Raw genomic sequence first — 23,294 nt, forward strand, 5'->3', positions numbered from 1 at the left:
AGTAACACCATTCTTTAAAAATTATGTACCTAAATATACACAGAAACATTTGGGATAGAGAAATGTTAAAATATTAATGCCAACTAGGATTATAATTGACTTAATTTTTCTTTTCTACATATTCCATCTTTTCTATAACAAACGTGATAACAAAGAAATTTTACAAAAAAGTGAGGGTGAGGAGGTAGGAAAATCAGGTGCTAAAATGTTTATGTGCATGAGAATACATTCTTCTTTCATTTTGTGGCATTAGTGTCTATTCTTTACTTCTTCTCTACATATTGTGAAAGCTTTACATGAAGTGCCTTTCATATGGTAGGAAACAGCCTTAACACTACTAGATGCTTCCTTGCAGTTCTGAGCAGCCATCCAACCCATCAACAGTATCATCTTAAAGCTCCTGGTCATTCAGCTCCCTTGACTTATATCAAAGAGACTACCATCTCAATAGACTCAACACAGAAACTGCACAGCCACTCAGCCCAGAACAATGTAGTGGGGATACACCAACTGCCCACTATGTGTAGGAACGCCCATGGGAAAACCTCCTCCTGTACTCTTTCCAGACCAAGTCATGAGATTGAGAGATTTCAGTTCTAGTGTCAGGAGAGAGCTGCTGGTCTACCCCCAATGAATACATTTAAAAAAATTTAGAATCTGAAATATTGTAAAGGTTCGCTGTGGATTTTTGTTTGATACACACAAAGGGAAACAATCTCCCTTCCTTGAAGTCTCTTTCCAGGAGCCTTAATGATCAGCTGCCAAATTTAGCCTTGGCTGCATCTCCATCATGTCTATTATTCCTCCATGCTATTGATGTGAGGCCAAATCTCATCCCTATTTAGAGCACACAAGAGCAGATGTCTTGATGAAAGGGGGAGTTGGTGAACGTATATTGAAGAGAGCCAGGAGCACATGCTGTAATGAACGGAAGCATACAGCTTCATGGCTTAGGGTGCTAAAAGCACATTCACACAAAAGAATCAACAGCCTTGGTCACATCACATGAGAAGTAAAAGAAAGGAGGGAGAACCATAGAGAAGGCACTCAAGAAATCGGCTGCTTGTTAGAATCACTGGGGGAATGTGTTCTGTTCTAAATACTGCTGCCTATACAAGAGTGTCCTTGGCAGCACTATTCATGATAGCCAACAACTGGAAACAAACCATCAACAGTGCAGTGGATAAAAAAATAATAAGTCAAGGTCTAGCCACACAATGGAATATTATACAGCACCAAAATGGAGGAACTACTGCTTCATACATTATAATGAATCTCACAAACATAATATTGTGGGGAAAAAGCCAGATACAAAAGAGACTTCATTTATGGAAAAGTTCATAATCAGGCAAAACTAATGCATGGAGTTAGAAGTCAAGATAATGGTTGCCTTAAGAAGGGATTTGGGGGTGCTGGTGATGTTCTGTTTCTGTGTTTAGGTCCTGGTTATGTGAGTGTGTTCAGTTTTTGAAAATTCTTTAAGTTACATACTTATGATTTGTGTATTTTTCTCTAAATAAGATATACTTCAAAAAAAAGTTTTAAATTCAGATTCCTGGGTCTTAACATGAATTGACTAAGACTGGGCTATAAATTTCCTGGGAGTATCCCAGTGTATAGCAAAGGCTGAGAATCACTGGACCAGATAATCTACACCTAGTGGTGTGCTAGAGCCAGCGCTTACTAGTTCATGAACTGATTGTTAAATTTTCAGGATTTTTGCAAGCTTATTAAAATACAGTCAGTATTAAAAATTAAATTATATGAAGTTTCAATTAAATAAATTATACTAAAAACAAAGGTACTAAATCCTCAAAACTCATCACTTTGTATTTATTTTACTGTATTTTACTGTTATGTATATTTGTGAGGTTATTTATGTCAACTTATCTGTATGGTGGAAATACTATATACCAGTGCACTTCTGTGTCATCTGTTTCCAAATCCATGCTCTGTCACAGTGGTGGTTTGAAACTGGCCATGGTGGGAGTAGTTACGCCACAGAAATTGGCAGCCACTCCACATCAGGGCTTGCTTTATTGTTCTGTTGACTCTCTTGACTTAAGAAAATGATTAAAAATGTTAATAATGCATATTAAACTTAAAAGTGCATTGTATGTGTAGCTGTTACATGTGAATAGTACATTTAAGGAAAAATCCGTATAGTATTACAGCCATTATTTGGTTCAGCAAAGAAATCATTCATCTTTGATGAATGAGCACAGTTCTGACCCAGTCTTTGTTATTTCACTTTTGTCTTACTCATTCACATAAAGGAATATACCAGCCAGAATTTACTTGGGAATCACACTCCTTCATCAATTGTACTACAGGTAAAGGATAGATAGATGAGTTCAGCAAAACCAACAAGCATTTTGTGAAACCCAGTTAGCTATATGGAATTTCCAATAAAGAGCACTTTTTATTTTATTATTATTATTTAAAAATTGTATGCTATACACATTCTTTATGTCAGTAACCTTTATCATCAATTTATACATGCACGTAAAGGCATTCTTTTTTTTTCTCCAGGGAGCTAATCTGACTTACCAGCACATCCCTGTCATGCTTAAGATTCCATGACTCTCTACTGTGATTTCAGAAAGAAGCAAACAAAGTAAGACAGGACCCTCTTTCAGCCTCTAAGACGTGAGTTTCAGCATAAGACAGAGCAACTTTAGAGAGCCTCGCTACTCAAAATGTGGTCCTCAGCCCAGCAGCACTGGCAGCAGTGAGGAGCCTGTGAGAAATGCATAACCTCAGGTCCCACCTCAGAACTCCTGAATCAGAATCTGTATTTGTATCAAGATGCCCAGGTGACTGATCCGCACATTCAAGTTTGAGAAGCCCTGCTTTAAAAATAAACTCCTCGGTAGGAACTGAAACTTATATAACCAGTCTGAGACAAGTAATAAGGTGATCTTTAAGCCTTTTGCACCAATTTAACCATCGCACTGGGGAAAATGCATAATCGCTACCTCTCAACTTGAAGAGAAGGACACACATCTTGCAGTACACATTTGTCAAATACTGAAAAGGGAAACTGAGCCAATAGGAAAATAAAGGCTCTTCTAGGCCACTTGGATTATTAATTTAAAAAAAGCGGGGGGGGGGGGGGGCGGTACAAGTAAGAAAAAAAAACCCGACAACACAACAGTAGTTTTCCTCCATGTATGTGATGAACGGGACATATTGCCAAAGACTTCGTTCCAAAAATCCAAAACGGGGCAGCAAGTGCCACATGACAAAGTGTGGCAGCTGGGGACAGGAGTGTGAGGAAACACTTCCCAGAGATGTAATTTAGGCCAGGGTAGCTATCAAGCGCTGAGGGTGAAAGGGGGAAATTGCAGTGCGTACACTTTCTCCCATCAACATATCAATCAGCAACCCAAGACAAAAAGAAAAGACAGGGCCTGCTCACAGAAACAATTCAATCCTAGAGTTAACTGAAATGAAGGGAGGGAAGTCTCACATGCTTTGAAATTGAAAGCAAAAATGTTCTACTGGCCACAATATTCTCTGGAAATATTTCTTAGTTATTCGGCTGAAAATATAGTAGCTGCTTTGAGATGCAAAGGTCTACGTGGAAAACATGTTAGAGACTTAAACAGTGTCTGGAAGGAAATGAGAATCACAAATCTCCAAGACGAGCTTGGTATTAGTTTGTGGCAAAAATTGAAGCAATAAAATAATTCAAGTGAACCTTGGCAACCCTAGAGTGTGAAGAAAACAAATGTAATTGTGACCAGGCCACTGGTACTCAGAGATACCACTCGGCCTGTTTCTACCCAAGAAAAAAGGTTACTGTAATCATCCCTTGCAATATCAGAATTCGAGTGACTCCAGTACATTTAGCAGCAAAATGATAAGAATGCCCTCATGTGTTACGTTACATTTTCCCTTGAGATACTTTGGCAAGGCTGAGAAGAGAACTCACCCTCGTTGAGCACCTGCTATCTGTGTTACATGTGTGATTTCATAACACCCTTGGAATCCTCTGAGGAGGGCTGATACTGTCCCCATCTTACAGGTAAGCAAAACGAGGTCCAAAGAAATATTTCACCCATGTGACAGAGTTAATAAAAAGCCAGAACTCCATAAAGTTAAAAACGCCACAGTTGATTAAAACAGGTATCTCAACAAAAGACAGCTTGGAAGGCATCAGAGTATGAGGCTGTTATGTTTTGAATGAGGGGAAAGAACTTGTCTATACTGGCATCAGTGAAGATAAGTGAGGTTTCTCCTAGTGCCCACCATATCTGTATTCTGCTGGAATCCTCCTATCACCCACTTCTTGATGTGTATTAGGTTTCAGATGTATTTCAAACTTGATCATTGTAATTTTGGCTAAGTTGGAGGGTTTAGAAGACTTGGCATAGTTCAGGCAGTATTATGTAACAGAACTGAGCCCTGGGCTGGGCCTGGGAAACCTGGGTTCGGTTCCAGCTGTGTCACTGAGTAACTATGTGAGTGGGTAAGTGACATTGCTTCTTTGGATGATAGGTTTTTGTTTTTTTTTTTTCTACCTACATGAGGCTGGACCTTTCTCGGTCCATGATTCAACCCTCCCTGACTCAACTGTTGAAGATTGTGACTCCCATCATAATATATTAGAAATGACCTGAAGAGTTAATAGATCTGTCCAGGTGAGACTGCTGTGTGGTTCAAGTTACCAAATAAAAACCAAAAAAACAAAAACCCCACAAAAATAATTACTTAACTCCTATACTCTACTACCTGCAAGAGTAACCTGGAATGTCATATGTCTGTGAAAATCCAAGCTCTATCTCCAGTTAGTTCTTTGACTTAATATATGTTTCCTTTTTGCTTCTGTAAAATTGGAATTAATAAAAAACATTAGCTGTAATGCAGTAAAGTGGCACCTAGTAGGAGCATAACAACAACTGGTTATTGTTACTCCAATGGTCAGTAGGGGTTTGGACTATGGTTCGGTAATAGTTTAGAGGGAATTTCTTCACAGAGGGAAGGAGCCTGAGAGTGTAACCTCATCAGCACCGAGAACTTGCACTCACCTCTGCAATAGATAAACTCAGGTGCAGAATGGAGAAATGTAATCATGCTTCTTCTTGACCTAGTGATATCTACCTCTTTCTTTCTTTGTAAAACTTTCTAGTTCACCTCTCAGTGGATAAACCTTACCAGAGACATCCTGGTGTACCTGATGGAACAGCTGGAGGGAGGATTTGAAGGCAGGGGTGTCTGGGAACCCCTGGAAAGAACAGCTGTCATACTCATATTTCATTTTAGTGTCTTTATTTGCCCATTTCCTAGTTTCTGCCCCATGTGCACAAGGAACAAGAGATTCTACGAAGAGGAGGAGTGAATTCACTTTCTTTATAAACTACAAAGACAAACCTTTCTGATGCTGACATGTAAATAACCAATCCATACACATCCCATCCATTTGAGTGACAGCCTCTTGCCCTCCCCACCCAAGCACTCCCTTTCCCCACCCCTCCCCCACCACTCAAACACTCTCCCATCTCCTGCCCTTTCCTGCATACATCACACTCTTTGTGACTTATTTTTCCTTCCCTCGACAAATTTTGTTTTAGTGTCGTGAAGCTGATGGGAAGCCCGGGTGGAGAAAGGAAGATGAACACGAGGACCAGCTTCAAGTCACCTGTACTCTTTGAACCCTATTAGGTGAAGCCAGAGTGAGGGCTTCAAATGAGATTGACCTGCCTGTTTTCTCAAGGGAAGATCAATAGAAAGATGAAAGAAAAAAAATTCCTCTGTTTTCTCCAGGTAAATTTCCTGAGTGAAAAACATAGTAACATTTCAAATATTTCCAAGATGTTTTGGGATAAATCAAAACATTAATCAAAGCCTCTGAAGTTCAAAAAAGCAAACAAATGATTGCTAATTAAATTACTATTAGAGATACTGTGCTAATTCTAAGGTCTCTTTTGGTGCTAACATTATATGATTCAGAGTATAATTTTATTCTTTAAGTAACTATAGGTTTATAGTTATTATACTGATAATTTACAACACACCATTGTCATAGCTAAGCAAGTATCAGTTGATAGTGAGGTCTTATGCTGTAGTGGGATCTCCCCAGTATGATAGTGCTGTTAAGGTATATCTTGTAATGATACATTATATAACAACTTTTACAGGACAAAGCTGTTATAAGGAAAGCTTATAACAACCCTTTAAATGCTTAAAAGTATCTCTTAACTAAGCTTTTAGGGTTATTAGCTTCAGTTGGGGGTTTCAGTATATTAAAAAGATGACATAGTAAGATTTTCTTTAGTAATTTATTCATTTCATTTTTATTACACCTTTATATAATACTCCCTGAGAAGCATTAACAAGTGTTAACAAACTATTCTACAAAAAGTAGGAAGGGAGCATGGAAGAGGGGGAAGAAAAGATTGTCAACCCCGGCAAAAACTGAAAAAGTCCTGCTTAGTCTTTAAATACCGGCCATTTTCAGGACTTTAGTTGGGGTTTATCTATTATGTATCCAAATCTATCTATGTGACACATTTCAGTCAAACCGAGGTTTCACAAGGAATCCAGTACTCTTAAGCATCATGCCAAGCTGTAATGCTTTCTCAAAGATGCTGTGCAGATTCAGACAGCTCTCAATGCTTTTGAAGCAATAACATCTTGAGCCTGAGATACTGTAATTCAGTGGTTCTAAATGAATGCATAATCTCTCCCTCTTCGGCTGAAATTTAACATTCTGTCTTTCTCCTAACTCTCACCCTTTAATTATCTATCTAGGTAAAAATGTGCTTGGAAAAATTTTTTTCCCATGCATACATGGAATTGCAGAGTAATTCCACAGAGTGGAAAATGCTGAACTTCTCATAAATGTACTGTTGACCCTCAATTCAGACTTTTGGCAGGTATGATCTTGATTTATTTTCTCATTTTTCCTACATGAATGTTTAATATCTTGTTTTTAAAATCTGTTTGTAGGATCCGTAAGACCAGAGACCCCATGGTAAAAAAACTTTCTTAGATTTTTCATGGTGCCATGCCAGAAAGTACACATGAATACTTTTTTTGCTGTTTTACTTAAAAGAATGAAATTTTTTTTTTTTAAACAGCTATGCCATTGAATGTTATAAGCTGTAACTACCAAGGTATCTTAGACAAGTTACCACCTTTCCTGGCTCCAGTTTCTCTTGGAGAAGATTTTTCCAACTAGAGAATTTAGTTTTTGGAGTAAGACAGAACTTAAAAAAACAAACAACTATTTCTTCCATTTATTAGAAGCAGGAATTGAACCCATGGCCTAATCTCTTTGAACCTTCAATTTCTCACCTGTCCTTTGGGGATCAAGACAGTAGTTTCACCTCACAGTGATTTGTTTTTGTTTTTTGTTTTGATGCAGCATGAGAACATAAATGTAAAGAATGCAGCACATTACCTGAACTTTGGTTTATGTTCAAAAATGTCAACTATTATTATATCAATTTTCTTTCAGCCCTAGAGCACTAAGATTAGAAGTAAAATCTTCATTATCAAGCACCCAAATCCCTAGTATCCTCAGCTGTTCTGGCACCACTTGGAGCCCCAAAGTAGAAAAAAAAAAAAAAAAAAGTCTCATCAAGAACAACCTGATTCAATGCCCATTTTTAGTACCACTGAACTCACAGAGTAAATAGATTAATTTTAATAATAATTGAAATTATGATATTCATAACTGAGTCAGTCAGAAATGACAAAGACAAATTGTTTTAAGACAAATGACTATGAAACTTGTTCTGAAATGTAGGCCTAGGCCCAGAATTAGACACAGGACGTCACCAATAGGTCATGGGTTTGCACAAAGACACTGACCTGGCTCGCTGGAAGTGAAGAACAGAACACCTTGCTCACTGCTGGACTTACCTGCATAAAAGAGAGAAATAACTTTATAAATCCTGCTGCTTGCTAGAAGCACATGGGGAGCCACTAACATTTTCAGCATACATCGTTTCCCCCCGCCCTCAAAGGGCAGAATCTGCTGTACTTTTGCTAAGTGTCAGTGTTAAAATGGCATTTCTTGGGGTCAGAGACATCCTGAAATAGCTAAGTTAACTTTCTGTTGCATTTCTGAAAATATATTTCTGAGCATTTAGGGATGATATGAAAAAAGCATTTAGCCTCAAACTCATGAATATGAACAAGGAAAACTTTACAGGCATTTTACAATACAGGAGTCACGGAAGTGGACATGCTCCAAAATAACATTTTTAGACAGTATTTTCTTAAGTAAAAGTCCGAATGATTGTGTTTTTTCCTATTAAATTATATTTGCATAGTTAATAAGTTATGTTGTGCCAACGACATCAAATTACCCGTGCTTTTACTTACAACTCTATGATCACACACAGCCCTCTGTACTTAAGTTTACACGACCTTCAAAATTTGGGAAAACAACAAACAATGGACAAGTTTAGAATACTGACCGTGATTTTACTGCTTCCTAATCATTTTTCAAAGTCTTCCACACTGGGATGAACAAGTTAAATCCCCTTCCCACTAATACGATCAAATATGATCCAGGAATCTCAGAGGAAACCTAGTTTAATAATACTTTGTTGCCCACTCCACCTGTGGAGCAGTATGCAGACATTATTTATATTTAAAAGAGCTTATGTTTATTTTCTAGCAACTCTCTTAGGTATCTAGAGTTATTGAAAATGAAATATAATTCCAAATTTCTGAAGGGTGTTTGCAAATGAACTTACCAGTGTATGTTTAGAAAAGCCCAGTTTGCTGAAACCAAACAAACAGCCTATCAGCTATTTATATACACGGATAGTGAGAGGACAGTTACACAAAGATGAAAACTACTGATAACAGTACTTTTGCAGTTCAGAGGGGCTACAGCAGTACAGTGTAGAATATGCAGCACGGCGGGTTGGTGCTGGGGGAGCCCCAAACTAGTGAAACTTCAAGCTGAGCTTCTGGCTGCAGTCCAGCAGAGCTGCATGAACAGCACAGGTTGGGGGAAGTTCAAAGTCAAGGCGACTCTTCTGGTCTCAACTTCCCAGATCTTCCTAGGTCTGGGTGCCTTTGAGTATATATATCAGTCTTCATGCATTCCCCCCCCCCCCAAGCAAATGTGTACAGTCAGCTCGAAAGGCACAGCTTGTGTGCTGACGTGCAAAGCCAAGTCAAAACCCTGCGCTTGGCGCTCCCTTCTAACTTTCTGGCTTGTCCAAGTCTAAATATTGACATTGCTCCTCAGTTGACATGTTTGATACTGCTGAGGATAGAAACGGCAGAGCTAGCAGTAGGGTCTAATGATATATTTTTACATAGTTGTGCCTTCCTTCCACTTCTTTTTTTTTTTTTTTTTTTGTAGAGGGGGTTGGATTCCCTTGTCTGCACATCTTCCTCCCCACCCTCCCCCAACCCTGTTTTTCTCCCGGAAAGCTGAGCGTGCAGAGACAAGGTAAGGTGTTTTGCAAGCCCCTCATGGCAGCTCCTACTGTTGTCACAGCAACTCACAACAGACTCCACAGACACGGGGCTGGGGGTGGGGAGCGCCAAACTGTGGGCTGACCAGTCAACTCTTACAGGGGTGTAAGCGCCAAAGGGGCTAGCGTCCCCCTTTTCAGTTCCTCTGGCTCCCCACCACTGTCCTTCGAAGGAAAGAGTACTCTGGTCGGCGCGGCGCCACCCCCTCCCTGGTGCAGCCAGCCTGCTAAGGGTGCCTATTGTGCATTTTCTCAGCTCCAACTTAGGGGTGCGGCTGTGCGGGCGCTCCTAGAAATCTCTTCTGCTTGCCTCTGATGAGAGGGTTCCCGGCCTCGCAGAGAGGCGAGGGCGGCTCCCAGAGCAGCTCCGTCCCACGACTGTCTCTCGGGACGCAGCCGGCAGGGTAGCGCGGCCCCGGGCCCCCCGCATGCCACCCGCCCGGGGCCGGGGCGGTGGGGGCTCCGCGGAGGCTGCTCGAAGAAGAAGTTTCATAGCATAGCGCACTCACGACACAGAACCTACCCTGAAGCCGAGCGAGACGCGAGCTCTCTCCGCCTTCAAGGGCCGGGGGGAGCGGGGGGGCCCCCGCCACTCAGCAGCAGCCACGACTGCGCGCGGTCGCGGGTGTGAGGGGCCCCTGCGCGCGGCGTGCAGCCCGCCGCCCAACTTTGCACAAAGGCAGCATGGCACTGCCTCGCCTGGCGGGCTCGCCCGGCGCCGCGGCCGCTCTTCCCTGTCCGGGGCCAGAGGGGCTCGCCCCTTTCCACCTCCCAGCCCTCCCCTTTTCCTCCTGCCCCCACCCGCTCCCAGGCTGGCTGGCCGGGCGGAACGGAGAGCTCGGCACCCAGCTCCGCCGCCGTGGCGGCAGCCGCTTGCTCTGTGACGTTAGCAGCCTTCGCGGCTATTTATATCCACACGATTGGATTTCATTCATGAAACCAGGGCCTGGTGTCTCTGTGCGCCGGGGCGCGGGTGCAAAGGTGCCTCGGCTTTACGCAGACCTGGGGGGCCCCGGGCTCGGAAGCGGGCCTCCGGGGGTTAACGTACGCAGAGCATGGGAGACCCCAGCCCTTCTAGCCAGCGGCCGCGAGGGGAGGAGCAGGGCGACCTGTGCCCCCTGTCCTCTATTCCCAACACCCCACTCATTCCTGTGTAACTGCTGGCCCTTTGTCCCAAGCTCTGGAAATGTAAGTTGGGCCACTAACCGGTTGGGCAGCATGGCCTTCTTCGCCCTAGGAGCTGACCGGCCGCGGACTCTGAGGGAGGAAGGACATTGGCTTTTGTTTCAAAATCGAGCACAGCTGCTGACTAAGGGCTGCGTTAGTCCAGTCTCCTCCTGCCCTGGGCGCTTGCACGTGCTGGCGGGCTCCCCTCTCTGGGTTACCTTCCTCTGTGATTTGGCTCATGGGGTCCCGGGGGCGTAAGGACGCATTGGCTGCCCCTACCGGAGTAAGGAGGAGATTTACAACCTCCTACAAATGGCTGAATGAGGAAGTGAAATTGGCTTTTGGCCGCTCATCAGTGGTCAGGAATCCTTGGATGCCCACGACAATCCGCCCTTCCTCATGAACTCTTTCTCACTCTTCTAGGCTGTGAACTCCGAGGACACGAGGGGAATGGTTTTTAATCACATAACAGATAATTATTTAGTGCCTACAGTATGTCAGGTACTCTATCAAGCTCTAAGGCTGTGACAATGAACCCAACCAACCTAGGTGCTGGCCTTCAAGGAGCTTACAGTCAGCGTATTAAAATTCGTATGCTTTAAACCTCCTCATTCCCAGCCTGTAAAGAGGCAATTAGGGGATAAATTTACCGCTATGTTCAGCTACCTAAAGGGATTTACGCATTTAATAAACCTTTATCGAGAAGGCTGTGTACTAAGGGCTGGGGATACAAAGATGGCAATAACGTGTCCTTAGTTCTCACGGAGTTCTCAGGTAACGGGTTCCTGAGGTTTTGCAGGGCTGGGAAAGAGGGAGCCATACTTTATTGCAAGTGCTATCTCTGTGTTATCCCTCAAGAAACAGAACATTAAAAAAATTATAAATGCAACAAACCCCTTTATCCCTCAGTTTCTTCCAAGAAACCATCCTTAGTTTCCCAGATGGAATACTTTCCCTTTCCAGGATCCCCAGATGAGTTTTAGTCCATTGGATATTCCTACTCTTCCCCACTCATTTATATTCCCTTTGTTGACAAAATCTTGACTGATGCTCTCTGACTCCTTGAGAGACCCCAGAACATAATAAAATTCAGTGTTTTTACAAGGGAAGATATTAAGGGCTAGCTGCTTTCTTTAAGCCATCCTCACTGGGCTGTCTTTGGAAATGGAGTTATCAGTCCCCAATCTTTGATACTCAGAAGATAGGACAATGGTAAGTCAAGTATGGGGGTCTACTCTAAGAAATTCCGGACAGATACATGAAGGTGTAATCATTTACTTGGCATAAAACAAACTTCATTTACTCTATTTAAAAGTTACTCCATTTTGAAAGGTTTAATCAATATACTTTTTTTTTTTTTTTTTTTCCAGAGCACATTTCCTGGGGTAAAGTTAATTAACCCTGTTCACTCCTAGCAATCAGTCCTCTTTATTGCAAGCCATTTCTCTTCAAACTGCCCTGGGGACCAAGAAATAGTGTAGCAACTCAAAAGAAACAGCAATCAACATGTATTATGGCCTTCAGGTGTGGCATGTGATGGGCTAGGTTAGGAGATTTCAAACACCTTTTCTCAATTAAGCCTTACAACGACCAATGAGGTAGACGCCATTATTAACATAACCATTTTATAAGTGAGAAAACTGAGGCCCAGAGAAGTAAGTCGTTTTCTAAGATTCTGACAGTTGCATTTGCACCTGGGTCAGCCTGTACCAAGGCCATATTTTATCACTGATTTTTTGACATCTTGCCTTTTCTCAGTTTCTTTCATTTCCTCAGTTATAAATTAAAAAGAGTTACATGGCATGTTTAAGCAGCAGGTAGGTGGTAGAACCAGAAAGACACCTACACAGAGACCCCAGTTGGTAGGTGTGGATCAGATGTTGCCCTTCACCCTTAGGAGGTACTGAGTCTCAGACAGACCTCCAAAGGACGTTTCCTCTACAGGGAGTAAAGGACAAACAGTCACCATAGAATTACCCAGTTGCATGCCTATATCTGAGGGAAACTGACCAGAAGAACTTCCAGGAAAATAAATTATTGTAAATGATATTTCAGGTGTGGCCGAGGAAAAGTTAATTTTAGGAAGTCCTTCCAAATCAGGTCAGTAATCTGAGGAGGAGGTTGCCACAATGGTGCTATGTAGCTTTTAGATTTTACACATGACACCCCTGATTTTGGAAAGGTTGGAGAAAATGCAGTAAGGAATACAGACTATGTTTTACCAACAGGAAAGGAGAGAAAAGATACAATAGCAAATAATCCCCTGAATAACTGCCACAAATGTATTCCTGTTCCTGTTTATTACCACAAAATGATCCACATTTGTATACTAAGATTGTTGCTTGCTAATAAAATCAATACCATTCACTTTTAATAAATATAAACATTGGTACTTAAGCTTAATTAAACCAACACTGTGTATTTAAACACTCAGGATTGTACTGCACAAAAGTGGTGTAAAAACTTTTAACTACCTTTTATGGTAATTCTTTACCAAAGTCAGAAGATTAAAAAAAATTCCCACAGTCAACATACAGAACTGTTTCATTATCATAAAAGAACTTCTTTATGCTAACTCTTGGTATTTGCATCCCCCTACCAACCATTAATCTGTTTTCCATCTCTCGAATTTTATCATTTTGATGTTTATATTTATACTTACGTAATGCTTTGAGGTTGAATGGACATTTTTTTTTACTGGGCGTAATGCTTATGAGGTTCATGTGGGGTGTTGCATGTATCAATAGTTCATTTCTTTATATTGCTGAGTAAATTTTTATTGGATGGATATACCAGAATGTGTTCATCTATTTTCCCATTGAAGGACTTTTGAGTAGCTTCCAGTAGTTTGCTATTAGGAATAACACTTCTGTAAACACTGTACTGTAGTTATTTGTGTGAACTTAATTTTTTATTTCTTTGGGATGAATGCTCAAGAATGCCATGGCTGGGTCATATGCTAAGAAACTGTCAAACTATGTTCCAGAGTGGCTGTACCATTTTACATTTCCACCAGTAACCTATGAGAAATCTAGTTTCTTCACATTCTCACCAGCACTTGGTATTGTCACGATTTTTTAAAAAGTTCAATTGTTCAATAGTTTTGTAGGGACAGGTCATTTCGGTTTTAATCTGGATTTCCCTAAATGACTAATGATATTGAACATCTTCCCACATGCCATCCATATCTCTCCTCTTTGCTGAAATATCTGCTCATGTTTTTGGGCTATTTTATACTTGGATTTTTTTTTTTTTAATATTACTGAGTTTTAAGAGGTTTTCTTTCAAAAATATATTCTGGGATCATACTATTTTCAAATTGCACATTATTACCTCAAGATAACTCCATTTTCAATTCAGTCACCATTGTTCAACATTTCTATTGCCATCCGTTTTATAGAGAATATTCTCAAGTATTTGCATACAGTATTCTTAAGTACTTACGTAAAACTTGTATAGAGAGGGTCTTTCCGGGATTATTTTTATAAACTCGCTTTCCAGCGGTCCGTAACCGAAACCCAGAGCCCGCCCAGCACGAGGCCGCAGCGTTGCGTGCACAAGCCGGACCTTCGCGCAGGCGCAGACGCTGACGCCGACACATCCGCAGGCTGCCCGCGTGCCCGCGATGCCGTGCTGGCTGCAGCTCAAGTGTGAGGTGAGGTTAGTTTTGCACAGTTCGTGTCTTCCTCCTAGGATGTAGAATTTGATGCTCTGCTTGGCTGTTTAAAGGATATTATCAGTCAGGTGTTCACACCACCTCTTGTGGACTCTGAAGTTCGTATTTTCTGCCCCCTGTCCTGGGGAAATCTGAGCTAGTCTTGGCTGTGGAAGTCAAGTGAACAGGGATGACCTTTACCTAAGAGCAGCAAGGGTGGCGACTTCTAGGTGTTCTAGAGAAATTTCATGGACAAGCACTACCAGAGTTTGAAGACGTGACGAGAATGAGCTCATACATGTCTATTTAAGAAGAGATGTGTTTGGTAGAAAGATACTGAAAAACATTTGTCGGAGTGGATTCCTGGTGTTAACATGGCGACTTTCGCAACAGCCAGCAACCCTGAGGTACTTTAAAGATGAGATGGCTGGAAGCATAGTGACATGCTGGCTTATGTTTTCGGGTTTTCTGGCTTTTGAAGAATCGCTTCTGGATTACAGAACTGAGTAAGGGCCGTGGGCACTGAACTTAAGCCGTGGTTTAGGGGCGACTTGCTTGTACAGATCGTCTCGCGCGCCCGGTGCCGGGGAGAAGCCGGGCTTCGCCTCCGCCTCCGCCTCCGCCTCCGGGCTGTGGGTCTGGCTGGACAGAGCCGGCAGGAGGCAGCGTGCGGCTCCGGCGAATGACGGCGGGAGGTAAGACAGACCCTGTTCCGGGGCTCTTCGTTAATGTGCGGTATTGAGGGATAAAAAGAAAATGAACCGACCCTCCTGAAACCTCTGTTTCTCCTGAAACTTTACTGTGTCCAGGAACTCTGCTTTCGCCAGCTTAGGTGCTTTTCCCAGAGGTCAGACTGCTCTGGGGCCTGACGGTGTCCAGCGTTCCATAAGGGGTCCCTTCCCTAGCTTTCCTGTCTTGACAGCAAAATGGAAGAACCTACTATCAGCAACCCTTTCTGTCCAAATTCTACAGGCAGGGTTGGCACGAATCTTTCTCTTGGGTAGAGTGAAAACCCTTTAGCCCAATAGTCCAGCTGTGTGGAGTTTTGGCTACTTGGGAATTTATCTAAGGTGTTATTCGCCCCAGGTCTTGTGGTCTCTGAAGTCCCTATTTTCTGCCACCCTGTCCTGGGCAAATCTGAGCTGGTCTTGGTTTTGGAAATCAACTGAACAGGGATGTCCTTTACCTAAAAGCTGTACGTATAAATTAACTCCTAGTCTTGGGTTTGAAGTCCAGTTATTCCTGTTGATCTTGACGCAGTTTCTAGGAGAAACAGTTTTTTTTTTAAACATTTTTTTTAATTGAGTTATAGTCATTTTACAATGTTGTGTGAGAAGCTGTTTTTTAAAGCATGATTTAAAAGAAAATTTTTTTTTTTTAAATTGAAGAACACACAGGCTAATCTAGAGGATCCAGTCTTGGCATTTCCTTGGTTACTCATTTAAAGACAGAAGCATTAAGTATAGTGTGCTTCTTGCTTGTCAGTTCTATGAAGGTGAAAATGCTTTTTACATTAGAGTTGCTATATTCCTGGGCACCAATGGTTATAGGCCATGTGTTGGAAGTAGACAAAAAGGCATCCTTTTCTTATAGAATGTTAACTATATTTGTGCAGGTTTGCATAAACTCCTTTCTGCATGGATCCATTCATTAGGTTTTCTGTTGCGGTGGGACTAATTTGGTAAAAATATGACCTTGCAAGCTCCACAATTCTAAGTACATGCGTCTTCCTGTCAAAATCTCTCTCACAAGATGGCGTTCCCTGGTCTAGATCTGCATGTGTAAGAGGAGGTAGCAAACAGCCTTCCCTGTCCTCTGTCTGGCTTTGCTTAGTATGGCGTTACTAATTTAAAACCTGTATGTCACACCTCTAGAAAGATGAAAAAAGTATTGTCTAATGCACAATGTGTATCTTTGATTTAAAAAAAAAGTGATAATAGGATTGTGTGCTGGGAAAAAATCTGCATGTGAAAGAGACATTAATTTCAGAATAAGCTGTGTTCCTAATGTTACAAAAAGTGTTAATGTTAGACTTCACCTTTACCTAATTAAAAATAAATGACAAGATTTATGTGTTATAGCATGCTTAAGGCTATCTTGCCTGACCAACTGTTTCATACAAAAAATACAAGACTATGTTTCTCTTAAAGAAACAATTAAAAAAAGAAAACCAAACACACAATAAAGGGAGCACAGGGTGGTGGAAATGGAGTTGTGTGTTGGCCATCTTAATAACTAGTCATGCTATTCTGGGCTAGTCCCTTAATCCACTGTATTTCAAATTTCTGTATACAGGACTAATAACTTTATAAAAAGGTAAGGGGACTAAATGAAATAATGTTTGTGGAAAATGTCTTATAAAATGTGAAACTCCATGCACACTGGTAAGTGTAAAAATGACTCATCATGAGGCCATTTAAAAGTGCGGTGCAGCACAGGGTGTCCTTTGGGAGTAACAGAGATCAGTCATATAGGAACTATAGCAGTCACACAACTCATCCCCTAGTGCTGACTGTAAGTATTATACAGAATTGCCTCCATCAAATTCTCCAGGAAGGTAGAAAGTTTAGTCTTTGAAATTTGAGGGTTTTCACTCCGGCAGTGACTCGCAATTGCTGCGTCCCTCCTCTCCCCAGCGATAGAAGTGAGCGAAACCACATGCAGAAATTAGAAAAATAAATGGACTATACACACACACACACACACACACACACACACACACAGGGCCTATTTCAGAAAAATAATTCCACCTATTTTCATATCACATATTTCTGCTTACTGAGCATCTCTAATATACACGTCACTTAATCTTCATGGCAATGTTGAGAATTATTATCAAATCTGAGAGATGGGGGAATGAAGTTTACTAGGGGATTGGTGACTTATCTCTGTAAGCAGAGGGGAACCAGAACTCTGTCTAACCCAGAATTCTAACCCTGATCTTCTGCCCAAGTGAAAGTAAATATTCTGAAGGAATTTAGTGCATAGTACACTGACTTGTGCATAGATACCACTTTAAAAGGAATACAAGTTTTTTAAAAAGAATCTTCAGTGACCTGGAAGGGAGACCTACCAGTCAGACCCTGGAAAAAAAGCTGAATTGTGAAATTTTTTCTTGATTGTCACCACTTCTGCTTTCATAATGGTTTCTTATCTAAAAGCACAGAGGTCCTGACTCCTTGCACTGGAGTCAAGACCATGTCTCTGTGCACACAACTGCAATCTCTCCTTAGCTCTGTAAATATTTCTTTACCTAAATACTTCATAGGGCCTATTATTCACCAGTTGGTGAACTCCCCTTTCTGGACAGGTAGTTAACTGCATCACATTTGAGTAATATAAGCAGTTAAATACTGTTATCATCAACGTTGAAGGAGCCCAGCCTCTCAGCTTGTAGACGTAAGCTGATAAGTCTTGGGGTCAGGAACAAAATCGCACATCCCATCACAGGATGAATTTTAGAGGACCCTGTAGCTCTGGTGAAGACACGTGTTGTGTCTTTGTCCCTATGGTGCCTTGAACAGCACTGTTGGCAAGAAAGCCCATGGTGGATGGTTTTTAATAAAGATGAATAATAAAACTGACAAGGCTCCTTAATTATAACTTCTTCTAATTACTAATATATACAAGGCTACCTGTGTGACTTACAACAGAGCTGCAGTTTTAAGGGAAAATTATCCTTTGTGGCTTTATTTGTTCTGCTGTAACCACTGCCAGCATGACACTGATCATCCATGAAAGGGCACTTTTAAATCATGAAAATATTTTGCAAGGATTAAAGTGTAATAAACAGGTAAGGTACTAGTGTGCACAAATAATAGTAATAAACACTAGGATCACCACCTGACTTTTTAATCTGTAATTATACTAGTTAATATTTAGGGAGCATCCACCATGCGTTGGGCATGGTGCTAATGCTTTTACATGCAACTTTCTTTAACTCCTCACAATGACTTTATGAAGGAGGTACCACCATCATCCCTGTTTCATTTATGAGGAAACTGAGGACCAGAAAGTTCAAGTCACTTGCCAGAGGTCAAATATCAAAGTTATTCATCTTAAATCAGAATGCCTGATAGAGAGGAAGTCTACTTTCATACAGTTAGCACTTCATATTTACCATTTCTTCTTCAAAGTAATGCTGATTACAGTGTATGACATCACGCAAACCTCAGGTAAACTTCCTTAATACTTCATATCTTAGAAACCTCAGGGAGTTCAAGGTTGAGTAGAGCTGAAGAGAGCTTATGGTTATGAGATGACAACTTCAGGACTTGCAGGGTCCTTGACAAGCTGGCCAACACCTGTGGGTCAGTTGTCTGTGAGTGTTAGGACCTCACCACCATGTCACAGAAAACACAATTTATGGAAAACCATGCAATGCAATCTCTAGTTCATTCCTTGATAGTTCCTTGAGAAATTAAATTCTTGCTCCACTTTTTAATGGAACAAGTGGGGTACTGCAGTGGTTTCACCCTGTGCCAGCAGTGTCAGGTTGATGAGATAAGAGGGGAAGGTTATGCAGAAAAAATACAGCCCATTTTGACAGATGGTGGGATTGTGAAGTTTAAGTATATGGGCAGCATGGGTAAGGCAGGGACTTAGGGTTCCAGTGAGTATATCATTCTCCTATATTCAAGTAAAGAATATTCCTTGATGTTTAGATATCCTTGATGTCTGTCTACTGGGGGAATATGCTGAACACGTAAGAGCTCGTTAGTTCAGAAGGAATGCTTTTTCTGAATTCTTGGTCAATCTGGAATCCTTGTTGACGAGCCTAGTGTCTGACTCCTTTTTCTAAGTTACATGGCACCTGAAGGGACGATGGTATTTGTGAGGGATGGGTACTAAATATGATACTTACAGAAAACAAAAAGCAGTACCTTTTTTTTCTTGGCAGTTTTCAGTACTTTAATCCAAACAGTACCTCTTTTTAATAGTAAAGATGATATACCATCTGTGAATATAAATAGTTCTACTTGCTGTAGAAAGGAACCCATCACATGTTGCTCTTATAAGCATTACTTTTGTACTATTTGACTATTGCTGGGCTTGATGTTTCTTCCAGTAATGCATTTGAGGTGGCGAATGGGTGGGAAAAAAGCGTGTATATCCTGAACGGTAGTTTACAAATAGAAACACACAGGCATGTGGAAGAAACTCTGGAATTCTCTTTAAATTTGTGCTCTAGCATACTGTACAGAAATGGGGGAGAAACACTGGGAGATACAGAAGTGCATTCTGAATGGTAAAAAAAAATTATGTCCAGTATAATTTAAACTTTAAATTTATTTTAATGTATTCAATATTATTGTGATTTTATCAATTAAAATGATAAACTTAGCTAACTATTATTCAGAACATTTATTAACCCATTTATCACCTTTTTTCTTTTTTTCTTTTTTTTTTGGAATTGATAGTTTTTGGCCCTACCAGACACAGTGTACGACAATAAAGACAGCTTGGTTGGAAGTTCAGACCGTTGGCTTGAGAGTTAGGTAATGAGAGCTCAAGACTGGCTGTTACCAAATCCTTGTGGGAGAATTTCCTTGGGCAAGTCAAGTCACTTCTCTTGGGGCCCAGTTTCCTCATCTTTAAAATGAAAGTGCTCTGACTGGAGTACCAGACTTCATGGCAATCCAGAGTGAATACACTCTTCATGTTGAAATTATGATAAAAAGGCCAGAGACACAGTAATCTCAAAAAGCGCTTCACGCTTTTGTTATTATGAAAGACTCAAAAAATGTTCTCAACAAACACTGAATGAATCCTTTCCATGTACTTCCTACTGAATTAAGCTGATAGTTTCATTAATTACTGATGGCTCTCATTCGACTTGTGGGGAGGGTTGCTAGATAAAATACAGGACACCCAGTGACATTCAGCTGTCCCATGTGATATTTGGGACATATGTTAGAAACATTACTCGTCTGAAATTCAGATGTAACTGGGTATCCTGTATTTTCATTTGCTAAATCTGGCAATTTAGTGGGTCAGGAAGGGTGAGGAGAGGGGAGCAAAAGTGAATTGAAGGAAAGTAGACAGAAGCATTTTTGGAATTATCTAGCAGTGAATTTACTAAAAAGAGAAGGAGATGAAATAAATTAGTCAAGTAACATTTCCCAAAGTATATCCTATTGGACTAGCTCTGAGTGAAACTCTGTTAATAAAGGAGACTATTCCTTTATTTATAAATAAGGGAGATAGAGGAATACTTTATATTTTATCCTCTTCTTAAGGAAAGTTACATTTCTTTTTTTAAAACAATTTTTAATCCATAAACTCTTCAAGGTTTTTTTTTTTTTTTTTTTTTTTTTTTTAGGGGGAGGAGGAGGTAATTAGGTTTTTATTTATTTATTTAAATGGAGTTTACTGGGGACCTCGTGCATGCTAAGCACGAGCTATACCCTTCCCCCACCCAAAGGAAGTTACATTTCTTACTGTGAGGCTTCTCAGGGCATTTACGGGTGAAAGTAAATTGTGCATTTATAAGAGGGAAATAGTCTGTGTTGAGCTGTCCACACTTGTTTGACCTGGGCTCCTCCTTTGTGATCTTAGAATACCTATCAACTATCCAGAGTATTCCCCGAGTACACTTTGTGAACATCTAAGTTAATGATACCAAAACAGTGTGCTGCGTGGGTTAGTCATTCCAAACAGTTGAACACAGAGGCTTCTTCCTGATTGGGTGGACATGTGGGTCATTGTAGTCAATTATTCAAGGAGTAACTGTCCTGGGTTGCCCCAAACCACAGTTAATTGCCAGCTATGGTTACACAGCACAAATACATTCATTTAAATAGCCAGTTCAGTATATACCAACAATGTGGATTATAAAACACTGTAATTAGTTAATGTAGATGGTAGCAGCTTGACCCAGTGTTAGAAAGCCTTCTTAGTCTAAATTTGTCATCTGTAACTTGTTAGTGATACGTACTCAAACGGGTCCAGTGTTCGATTGCAAAGGAAACAGAAACCTATGTGTACACCAAGCTTGTTTGTTGTTTGAAAAAGAATGTCACTATTTTGAAAGTTAATAATGTGCTATCATAGTTGATGAGGTATTTTTCATTTAAACACGTTATAAAATTCGTAACAATTTTTAGCCATTAATTTTATCAGTGAGCACACTGAACTACTATCATGTGGGATTCTACGGAAGTTTTATAGTTGGGCCTCATCTGTTAGTAGGCTGGTAATCCTCTTTTGAGTAACTACAACTGTTCCCAAATAATTTGATGCAGTGGTGTGACCACCACTAAGCCTTAGGAGTCAACTAACATTCCTTCCTTCTCCCAGCCTTAAAACCAACCAGAATCAAATGCTAATTGACAATGACAATGCTAAAAGGCAGGTCCACCGAATAAGTAGAGGAGGGAAAAAACAAGGGCAATTTTAGGACAATTGCAAATTTAGTAATCCATTTCTGAATAACGGAAAGAGTATTCTTAACAATTTGTCTAATGATAATAATAATAACAACAACATTTTTTACTGAATGTTGACTATGTGGCTGACACTCTATTCAGTGCTTTTGCAAGCTTTATCTCATGTAATCCTCATGGCAACCCTATGAGGTACTGTTCTCTCCACTGTACAGCTGGGAAAGCTGAGGTTTGGAGAGGTTAAGTCATTGGTGCAAGATCAAATTCCTGGAAAGAGGAGTTCAAGGATTAAAATTCTAAGCCTAAATCCAAACCCAGTTTCATAGCCACTATGCAATATTGCTGCAAAATGTAAGGACTTACTATGAGCAGACATTACTTGTGAGTGTATTTTCTGTGCTTTGCCAGAATAGACACAGACCCCGCCATTAATTGGATGAAAAAGTTAGTAATTGAGTCCTCAGAACATGTGGTTAGAAGACTCAATACAAGGAACAAAAAGGCTACAGCCAAATTTAGGGAGATGGGAAAGTCAAGCCTTTCTAAAGGAAGAAGTCATAGGGAACTTGATACCATTTATATATATATATAAGGTTGAAGCCTGAAAATACTTTGTTTTGGGCACAGTGTGTTATAAAGAATGCTAATGTGATCCGAAATTTTCTGAAAAATTGTCCAGTATAAAAATATGAAACTCTCAGTTCGTTTACAAATCAGTTTCTGAGCTGATCTCTTATAAAAGAAACCCAGTAAGTTTCAGTTTTAGAAGGGTTTGGGACCTTCATAATGCATAGGTCAGAGGATCTAAGTTTTTTTATTTGGTGAGTAAACATAACTGGATCTCTAAGGCAAAACTTGGAATTAAAAGACTGTGTAGATATGAATTTCCAAATTTTTTTCAGAAAAATCTCACTAAATATCAAACATTAACAGAGAGGAAAGGGTAGAAGTTTAAAATAAAAATTGCTTCAATTTTACAGTTAATATGGTTAACATCTCACTATGGTAGCATGTTACTTTGGTGGTTCCCAGTGAACTATGCCTCTCATTATTTCTGCCTGGGGCAGTCCCTCCTGGAGGAGGCTGGCACTGTGACCTATGTTAACCAATAGAATGTGGCTGAAGAGAAACTGTATCAGATCTGGGCTCAAGAAGGCCTGGCAGCTTCTGCTTGTATGATTTGGAGGAAGCTACTCACAGTGTAAGAAGTTGGACTGCCAGTATTAAGAAGCCTAACCTAAACATGTGGAGAGAGGCCCTAAGGATTAATAGCTGAGCCCTAGAGAACAGCCTCAGCTGAGCAACCAGCTGACAGCCAGTGCTACTTGCCAGCCAGGTTAATGAAGCCATCTAGGAAGTGGATCCTCCAGCCCTAGCTGAACCACTCCAAAATGATGCCATGTGGAGCAGGTGTCCCCACAGAGCCCCGCCTAAGTTGCAGAATTGGGAGCAAGTAAGTGAAATGGTGGTTGTTTTAAGCCTCCAAGTTTTTGAGTTAATTTTTCATGCAACAATACATAAACATAATTATACCAGTTCTTCTCCCCTCCCCCCAAAATTGTTTTGGAGGAGGCATTCACTCATTTGTTTATTGGTTTTATAAAATGGTCATAACTTTACCATCTTATACTCTTTCCC

At 40.7% G+C, this 23,294-nt stretch overlaps 1 protein-coding gene across 1 annotated transcript in view; it reads right to left on the reverse strand.

The window, feature by feature from the left end:
• Positions 1–10,310, reverse strand: part of RHOBTB1 (Rho related BTB domain containing 1) — a 64,509-nt gene extending 54,199 nt beyond the window's left edge. The window contains 2 exon segments of the mRNA XM_032491468.1: positions 7,822–7,872; positions 9,973–10,310. The gene's annotated coding sequence lies outside the window, so the exon portion shown is untranslated.
• Between the last annotated feature and the right edge of the window lie 12,984 nt (positions 10,311–23,294).

The sequence above is a fragment of the Camelus ferus genome, chromosome 11 (assembly GCF_009834535.1).
Source record: "Camelus ferus isolate YT-003-E chromosome 11, BCGSAC_Cfer_1.0, whole genome shotgun sequence".
NCBI classification, from domain to species: Eukaryota; Metazoa; Chordata; class Mammalia; order Artiodactyla; family Camelidae; genus Camelus; species Camelus ferus.